Source organism: Mya arenaria, chromosome 1 (genome assembly GCF_026914265.1).
Source record: "Mya arenaria isolate MELC-2E11 chromosome 1, ASM2691426v1".
Classification (NCBI taxonomy): domain Eukaryota; kingdom Metazoa; phylum Mollusca; class Bivalvia; order Myida; family Myidae; genus Mya; species Mya arenaria.
This window is the reverse complement of record NC_069122.1, coordinates 11646328-11656605: the sequence shown is the minus strand read 5'-3', so window position 1 is coordinate 11656605 and position 10278 is coordinate 11646328.

The following is a 10278-nucleotide window of genomic DNA, read 5'->3' as shown; positions in this document are numbered from 1 at the left end:
CAAATGTTGGCCCGTTCTTTGTTAAAAATCGGATTCGGATATGCATCAGTGTTTCTTCCTAAACATATACCGTTTTATCTGTGCTAGCGTACGTTGTCTACTTTTTGTACATTTTCTTTTTTAATTCTAAAAAACAAAAATGTAGGTTTATTTCGCTGGCTACCAAATGGTCACCAAAATGGTAACGTAATCAAATCAAATCAATTTCATGAATATCTTATTTAAAATTTGAATGCGATTATTTAATGTTTGTCCTATGTTTCAATATACCGATGTTGTAACATAATTCCTTACCTTCTTGTAGACGCTAAATGTCATTTTATTTGACGCAATTACAGAGACAAGCACTTTTATTCTAATGTTATTGCTAATGCATCTGAAACCGCTATAGATTATTCGTTCAGGCCAATAAAAGCCGTGATAAAAGACATTGTACGTAATATGAGAATGGTAAACATTTTCAGATATGTTTGTCTCAATCCCTAAACAGCTAGATGTTGCCTAAGGTATATTTCAAATTGAACGGTCTGTCGCAATTGAGGAGGTTTGTTTCCCTGCTGAGAAGGTCAATTCATTTGCATCGGTAATGAAGAATAATAATAATTTTGAAAATTTAGAACATGCCCATTAGTTTGATCCTGTTTGTCTTTGTGAAGGTTATACGCAATACATGACATTGGTGAGAATGTCAATTGCTTTCCCAAGCCCACATGGACTGTGTATTCTTTTGAACTCCTGAAAGGATACTTTCATAAGTAGGAGATTTTATTTTTCCTTATCCATCACCTATTTCGGATCTTCATCCGCAACATCCTAAAATATGCCTTTGAGCAAACCTTGTTTCACGCTAAGACGTTTACATGTACATAATTCTATGAATGGCATACAGTTTTTCTCATGCGTCTGCTATGTTAAAACGTATGCATTATGGGGAGGACATAACTTTTACTATCAAATCAAGATGAAATAAGTTTCTAGATGTTATGTTGTTTAGGTTTTAGCCTTTGACCTTAGGTTGAAAGTGTATGCGTGAAACAAGGAACAGACTATTGTCCTTTTTATTCTGTCAAACGCCACTATAAAAATTATTTTTTGCATAGATTCCACCGATTCTATTTCATAAAACGTACAGTGGAATGCATTGCCCATAACCCTAACATGTTGTGATTTTGGCTCATTTATTCGTGTATGAATATCTTCGGATGATGTTGCTGTTTTAAAAATAGTGTGTTTCAATATATGATTCAGGCTCTTTTTGTCTTTTAAAATTTCACAAAACACTTAAAGTTATCTCACAAACATGTTTTGAATGGCCATTAAACATTTTCATTCTTGTCTAAAGGAATTAGGTCAAAACAGAGGAAGCATTTTATTTGCAGCTAACATGAAACAATACTAAGATTTAAATTAAGTTTATCGAGTTTAACGTCTGCAAAGGGAATTTAAACAGCAATAAAACGTGATATAGAGAACGTTCTACAGACTTTAGTATGAAGAAACTGATGATAAATCGTTGAATTGTTGCCGATTTAATGAAGCGGAATTGTGTTTCGTTTTTGTCAGCAATTCTACGTCGACGCTTACAGACACACACACACGCATATGCACACACAGATTGTTTGATTTCAAATTTACAGTTAAAATCGTAAAATTTCAAGCTAAATGAAAGACAAACGGAATACAAACTAGTCTGAGCTCATTTGCCGGTCCATTGCAAATTACCAATTACTTCACAGTCCCAGATTGTCAAGTACTCACCCACAATTTGCTGTTGCAAAACACTGTGGTCTCGCTGTGGACTCGCATGTGTTTCTTAAGGTACAACAGTTTTGGTCTGCCAAGTGGTAATCCATATAGTATTCTGCGCATGCCAAGTGTTAACTCATATAATAGTTTGGGTCTCTCAAGTGTTAACTTATATAATAGTTTTGGTATCTCAATTGCAGACTTTTTAATAGGTTCGGTCTGCCTAATGTTAACTTCTATAATAGTTTAAGTCTCTTAAGTTCTCACTTAGAAAAGACAATTCAGTCATACTGCGTTTGATTAAGATATGAACTAGTCATATATTAAAAACAGAGACAAATATATCGATCATCTTATTTTGTCACTTTTGGATTCACCGATAGCCAATGGCATAATCTTGGAATCCATCATCAATATATGGCTGTATTCTCTTGTAATGAAAACATATGGTAGAACAGCAGTAAACGGAAGTCATTTATCAGCTAAAACATCAGGCTGTTAGCTTATCATTGGAAATTAATTTCCAAATAGTGTAAAAAGACATAATAATTTGCTTTCATCTTAATTCATTCTGAAGAACATTTGTTTACATTTAAATGTGGCTTAATATTTTTAATACACCTTAAGTTTATTGTTTTATTGAGCTGATGATTTTAATTACATCATCAAAAATTGATCGATTGTAACTTTAAACCGATTTCAAACCCTAGTGACAGTGACACCTGGTGGAATAATTAGGTTAAAAAGTTAATATAAATGTATTCTGAAAGACATTTGCAAAAAGTATAACAAAACACCTTTTCTATTTGGGTACATTTGTACTGTGCCAAAGCGTCAATTGAGGAAGACACTCTTCATTGGTAAACAACTGTCTAATTAATTCATCTGATTTAACTTTTCTCGTCCACAAACGAGAAGCTGTCATCATCCAATCCTTGAAAGTCGTTTGTCGCTGGTAATTGGTTTTTGGTAATCCGACGATGGCATTCACAGATAGGAGGTGCTCTAAAAGATTTCGAATTATCAAATTATCTAATTATCAAACGTTCGTGGGATAGACGGCTGATGAAGTGGAATGTCATGCAGTTCAATTGCTTGTTTTAACTGTCCATGTTGTCCGTACGTTGTGTGTTTCTCATGCAGTAGTTTTACAACTTATTCTCTTAAAAGGGCCTTTATTAAATCATATTATACTGAGCTTGTCCCTGTAGTTTCCATTTATCATTGGTTAGACGAGCTATGTCTTTAGTGTAAACAAACAATTTAAAAGCTTTGAATGTGAAATCTTTAAAATGAAACCATTTACTTTCCAGCCATGTATTTTGTAACGGATAATACAAATTCCTTAATGATACACGGTCTGTTTCATTAAAAGCCCAATAAACCATTTTTCAAACTTAAAGTATGTCAATGTATGGAGGTAAGCCATTTACTATGTTGTGAAAATTGGAAGCCTGGTGACCCCGTATTCTCTTGGTATTCAAGAGATAAGGTTTAATAAGTAGAGAAAAATATGTAAAATGAACCGAAAATAATATACCAAACTCGTTTCGTAGGCCATAAAGGATAGCAAAATAAGTCGGTTCACATAAGAGTTCATTGGATTATTATACAATTAGCAATAACTTTATCTATAATTTTGTGTTCGGACATTTCTTTTACATAATAGTAATACGAATTCTGGGCCTGTCACATAATATTAATTATTAATATTATAAACGGGCTTTCCATCTGTCAATGCTGATTGAATACAACAACTCCGTGAAAACGCATTGGGAATATTAAACATTCAGCTGTTATTGACCTCTGACAGAACAGAAAGGGAAATAGTTCTTGCGAGTTATAATCCGAGAGAACATCAACCCGAGGCGAAAGGCACAAAGAACTAATGTGGTAATTATGTAATAGAAAATCAAGAACATTCGGCAATCTTGTTCTGACATAATTTCTCACAAATTATAGTTGGACGAAGGCGGAATATTGGTCAGTATTGGATTACGAGGACAGACTGCATTTTTTTGAAGTACCATAAATGACGTTTTCGGTCAAATGTTTGTCATTCAATGCAAATGCCGTGGTGTCAACGAATGCGTTTATAAATGGAAGTATACAATGTCAGTTGAGATGAGATTCACTTGAATGTTATTCATTTTAGTTGACTTGCAGATAAAGTCATAGTTCTTGACAGTATGTTTTACAGTCAAAATACGTCAAATAGCTTGAGCGTTTCAATGCTCTTCAAATAGTTGTTAGATGAGCCTTTAGTCTTTTATCAGCGGTCACAGAAAACATTGAAGTCAAAGCAACGTCTTGAATGCCTTTTTTTAATTTTCTTCCTTATATGTGAGTTTAATCATTATCCATTCATTATCCATATTTGGGCTTGCCACCGGTCAAATTTGTCGATGCATTTTAATGTATGTTTTTTAAGTCAGAATTTTAACATTTTTGAGACATCAGGGTGCCAGTCCTCAAATCCTGCATATCAAAACTGATGTAAACAGGGCAAGAACGTCGTTTATGCAAATTTAGAGAATCGTTTTGATTGGAGTATTTTACAAAAGAAATTCATTTTTGGCAAGTATTATCCGAAGTTTCATGACAATATCACATCGTCTATTAAGTGTACGTTCATTTTTTACCAAATAGATATAATTTTGACAATAAGCCGGGAACTACTCTGTTACATTCTTTGAAGATTAAAAAGAGCATTTTAAAGTTCAGACTTTGCTATTTAATTACCAAACAGAAATCAGGCATCATTACGCCAAAGTATGCTCTATATTTCTAAAGACGAGTGCATTTCTGAAGACGAATACTGCAAATCTAAGCCATAGGTTATAAATCATTTACTCAATTTAGAATGCCTTCTTTCAAATTCAATGAAGCTGTAATCGATCGCTTTGCAATAATGTTGAATGCGTTTTGTGAAGAGTACATTATCATTATTCAATATATGTTCATAGTGTTTTTCTCCTGAAATTTGTTTTAATACATATAGCTTATTTCCAAAATACGATGTCAGTGAGACTGTTCTTATGCCTTTTAAATGTGTTACTTCGGACTCAACAAGAAAATATAATTGACCACTTGTTGATTTCAATGAAACCTTAAAATAGCAGAGAGCTTCGACACAGTTGAGGTTTTAGATTATATATGTTTCTTTATACACTGTGTTATTTACTCGAAGAAACCGTCGAAATGATCTATGATGAAATCGAATAGAATCACTTAAAGTGATTCAAATATGGCTGTTAGATTTACATTCATATTGAGGAAACTTATCGATTTCTTCATGTCTTGTGTTGAGCTAGGCAGTCTTGTTGCGTGATATGTGTGACCTTCTATTTTGTTGTTCGGCAGTCTGGTATGGCAATTTACATTAAAAAATGTGCTCATGTAATATATGCTGAAAATGGAATTTCAGATAACTAAAATAATCAATTATGGTTTTTGATGGTATACAAGGAAGCTAAAAATCGTCGGATCACGGTTGTCATATTTCGTATTTCAAAGAAATATACATATACGTCACCTTGGAAAAGCACTTGACCTCCTCACAAAAGTAATGTAGAATGTGAGATTTCTTTCGGAATGTACGGATTGTAGAGAATGTGACTTTTGTTACACGAATGTGATTATATTTTTTTTAATTATTCTATGTTTGCATAATACAATGAAAACTAAAGGAACAGGAGCTGAAGTCAGGAATTCAAATATAAACGCTTGTTAGAGGCACATGACTACAATCATCAACTCGATGGACATGTTCTTAATGAGTCTTTATCCTTCATCACCTATGCAATAAATTGACCTTCTCAGATGTAAAAACGACCTATTCAAGTTCAACAGACCGTTGAAGTTATAAGGAGATCTCAAGCAAATTCTCTATATCGGGATTGAGACACATTTCTAGAATTGTGTATCGTTCTCAGAATATGTTAATTGTCTTTTATTACGGTTTTTGTGGTCCTGAACGAATACTCTACAGCGGTTTCAGAATTTTCAGTAATAAAACAAGACTAGAAGAGCTTGTCTTCGAAATTACGACAAATAAAATAATATCTAGCTTCCAAAGGAAAGTAAAGAAGTAAGACACAACACCGGTATATTGCAGCATATACACACATGTATTTATCGCATAAGACTTTGGGCCAGTCAGCACGCGAAGGTGTATGAACCGAGGTGTTTAATAGTTTCTATTTAATAAGTTTCTATAGGAATTCAGTATTAATAAAATCGAAGAAAAAAAATGACAAACCTATTTCGCGCCTCTCCACTTAGAATATAAACCAATCAAAACAGTGTGTTTGTCATGTATATATACACCGCGCTTTATATACAAAATTTGATTAGTTTAAATGTCAATCATTATCATATTCACACAGCTAAGAAGATAAATGTATAAAGTATGTGTAATGTGTATTTGTATCCTTGCCTGAGGTGGTATTCAATATGCAATTTAATAAAATCTTATGGTCATACACCATTGACTTAATTTGCTGTATTGATCAATTATTTATATCGAGCACTCCGAAAGCTACAACGTTCTTGGGTCCAATCAAGACACGTATTGAATAACACCACTGTTCTAAAGCAGCTATTAAAGAATTTGCAATATGCTTGTACCGTTAAAGCAAATAGAGTCAGTTCTGTTCAATCCGTTGTTAGTCTTAAAAAAATACGACTAACATAGAACAAAGAAATAACCAATTGTCTTAAACCGTCTTTAGTCTGACAGACCTGACAGAAAGGGAGTGGATTGAAATCGCTCTGTGAATTAGGAGGATTTATTTCTCATTATGCGTATCCATCTCAGGACACCCACAAATTTTCGAAGTGTGCTATTGCTTTCCAATATTGGAAAACAAACGCTTTGGTCAGAAAAAAGAATAATTTCGGGGTCGCGTTGTTAAATTTAACGGAAAGTCACTCAATCTATTTGCTGAGTCAAAGGCGCCTGTTGTAAAATTTTAGCGCCGTCTTTACTATACTAAATTTAGATAGTTGTCAATGGGTCGTCATCTTTGGAAACTTTTCACATGGTTGACATAGCCATGTTATACTTGTTTAAAGTGACAAACTTTTTCAAAATCAATACATACACATGTATAACAAACATCAATTTTACTGATAAACCTTAAAGTACTTACTAAATAATGCATTTATGGAAAATATTAATAACTGATAACAAGATTTTAACCGTGTATTTAATAGCAGAATTTACTGTGGTATACTATAGTCCACAGTGATTTGATGGGAATGAACTCCTGCCTTGGTGTTATTTGACCTGTACAAAATTTAGTGACATTTAACCTAAAATATAATTTTTACTCCTACCAATTATATGGCAAGAAATAACTATGAATTACTGCACTTTAACAATGTCAGAAAATCTCAAAATGCCTAAATAGAGGAAAGTGAAACAACTTCAATTTCATCAAAATGTGTAGAGTATGAAAAAAATTCTGAGAAAAGTACCCAAACGAAAAGTTGCAACACAAACATGCAGCCAACATGCAGATTACCCTCCAATCGTTCAATTGCAACCAGAATTCTCCCCTGAACATGCGTCCAGTTGAAGTTATTTGTTCAAGTTACTGAAAGTATCTCAAAAAAATCTCAACACAAGGTTCCGATTCACAACCAAAACAAAAAACTGTCTATTTTTATAATATTGTATTTAAAGATGCACTCTTACTCCCAAACAAAATTTACCACAATTTATACAATTGGTTTAAAATACCAAAAAGGATGAATAAATGTGAAAACAATGATTCTTGTAAAGGAAACCGAGTTAAGTTTGAAAGAAAGGTGAAGTACGGGTATTTCTACCTTAAAGACTATAGAAGGTTACAGTAATTATCAGTAATTATCAATAATTAATATTTTCCATAAATTCATTATTTAGTAAATAGTTTATGGTTTATTACTCAAAATTTATGTTTGGGATATATGTGTACGTATTGATTTTGAATAAGAGTGTCACTTTAATAATACAGTCAACATTATTCCTATTTCATTCATTACAATAAACACAAATACAAAAGCCTTAACTTGGGAAATAATATGTAAATTTAAAAAAAAGCAGACTTGTTGTGACTACATTACGCTATTATTTCTTCCCCAAATTCGGCTTTGAAAAAATAATAGTGTAACCACAGCATGTATGTTATATTTTTTGTTTTATTTTTTTGAAAGATTGGAGGGTAATCTGCATGTTGGCTGCATGTTTTGGTTGCAACTTTTCGTTTGGGTATTTTGCTTGGCATGCTTTTCGTACTCTACACAATTCCTTGAAATTGAAGTTGTTTTACTTTCCTCTATTTAGGCATTTCGAGATTTTCTGACAGTGTTAAAGTGCAGTAATTCATTGTTATTTTATGCTAGATAGTTGGTAGGAGTGACCCCTTTGATGATTCTAAAAAAATAGATTGATATATTAGGTTAAAAGTCACTAAATTTTGTACAGGTCAAATGATACCAAAGCAGAAGTTCATTCCCATCAAATCACTGTGCTATAGTCTCATAATGTAGAAATACCGTGTTTTATGCTCATTTCTTTCAAATTAAACTCGGTATCCTTCATAAGAACCATTGTTTTCGACATTTATTCATCATGATTTGAATAGTAAAACATTATTATTAATTGTGGTAAATCATGTTTGGGAGTAAGAGTGCATCTTTATATTCAATTATGTGACCACATCATCAAATAGTTAACGTTTAATCGTGTACAACATGAATTACGTTGTTAACAACTTTTAAACACTTGGCCCAATGTTTTATTTACTAGCTTGCGTTTTGTTAGAAAAACTATTTTAAATGATATCTTGATAACTTTTATTTGTTTGAACCAAGTACTTGCGAGGCTATATATACCAAATTGTATGTCTTTTGAAAGGCAGCAGAACATATAACGTTAAAGTGAAACTCTTATTCAAAATCAATACATACACATGTATAACATACATAACTTATGTCTGATAAACCTTAAACTACTTACTAAATAATGTTTTTATGGAAAATATTAACTATTGATAACAAGATTGTAACCGTGAATTTAAAAGCAGAAAGCGCAAAAGTATTAAACGATTGGTGAATGCTAAAAGATTTACTGTGGTCTGCTACAGCCTCATAAGGTAAAAATACCGTGTTTTATGCTCATTTCTTTCAAATTACACTTGATATCCTTTATAAGATCCATTGTTTTTTTTACATTTATTCATTCTTTTTGGAATATTAAAACAAAATTATTAATTGTGGTAATTCTTTTTTGGGAGTACGAGTGCATCTTTAAAAAAGAAGTCTGAATAAAAAAAAACTTGGTGAAAATAAGTTGAATTTTGTGTACGCATGTTTACCTAGATCGATTGTTCGATGAATGGGCTTGACTCATGAAAAGCATTTGTTGTTCGATTGATACAGTTAGGTACTATATATGCATATATATGTCCATTGTTATGCCTTTGAAGTTATATCGTCCCCTAAAAGCGAATGAGAACTGAGAAAATGGATATGTTGATTGGCTTACTTGTCTAGAGCGATTGGTCGATGAATGGATGTGAATCTTGATCAACACTTTGACATTGTAATCCATCAATCCAAAAAGACAATTATGCCCATCATGCTACGTAAAGGCATTTTATCTGCAATTCTTGTATGCATTTGCTTAGGCAAATATGGTGGTATTTTGGGAGCTGTTTTAATGAAAATTAATTACAACTCTCACAATTGACTGAGTTTTGCCAAAATATTTTGTACTTTGTGGAGTAAATTAATTTTATTTTGACCTCATCTGTTACGCACTAGGTGTGGTATTCAATATTGGCCTTCATTGTTGGTAATCAGATAACGATATATAAATAACAAATAAATACAGTGGATAAATATGATATTTTTACTGTAAGGCTGACTACAGAACAATTATTTCAACACGCTGTTTTAAGGCAATAAGCGACAAAGTCAAGAAATATTTAGTTACACAAAATTTGAATATAACGTCGCATAATAAGCAAGATGACGTCGTTTTGCTAATGTACTGTACATTTATAGTGCAAAATTTCCTAACTATATCGGCGGAAACAGTCGTACCAATATATCAGACAAAATTACTCTGTCACTCAAAACTATTGTCGATAAATTTGTGCCAATCACGAAGGTAAGAAACGTAATTTCTAGACGATGTCTGCACGAACGTTTACTTAAAATTTAACAATATTAATATTAAGATTAGATCATAAAGAATCCTAAAAAAGGCATGAGTGTTCAATTCTAGTTTTATTTGATAATTCAATTCTATTTGGTTTGTAAATCTCGAATATAAATTGTCTTATAAGCAGCAAAATATTTCGTTACTTGGTAAGTCACTAACATTTAAATCGTTGGTGGAAATAAATCAAAATACGTTCGCACCGTTCAAATGTCTTGCACGTTTGTTCATCTCATAATATTGAACAAATATGCAAACTGAATATAAAATGGTGAGTTCTTCTCATATACTTAAAATAGTGAGTGCTTCTCATATACTTA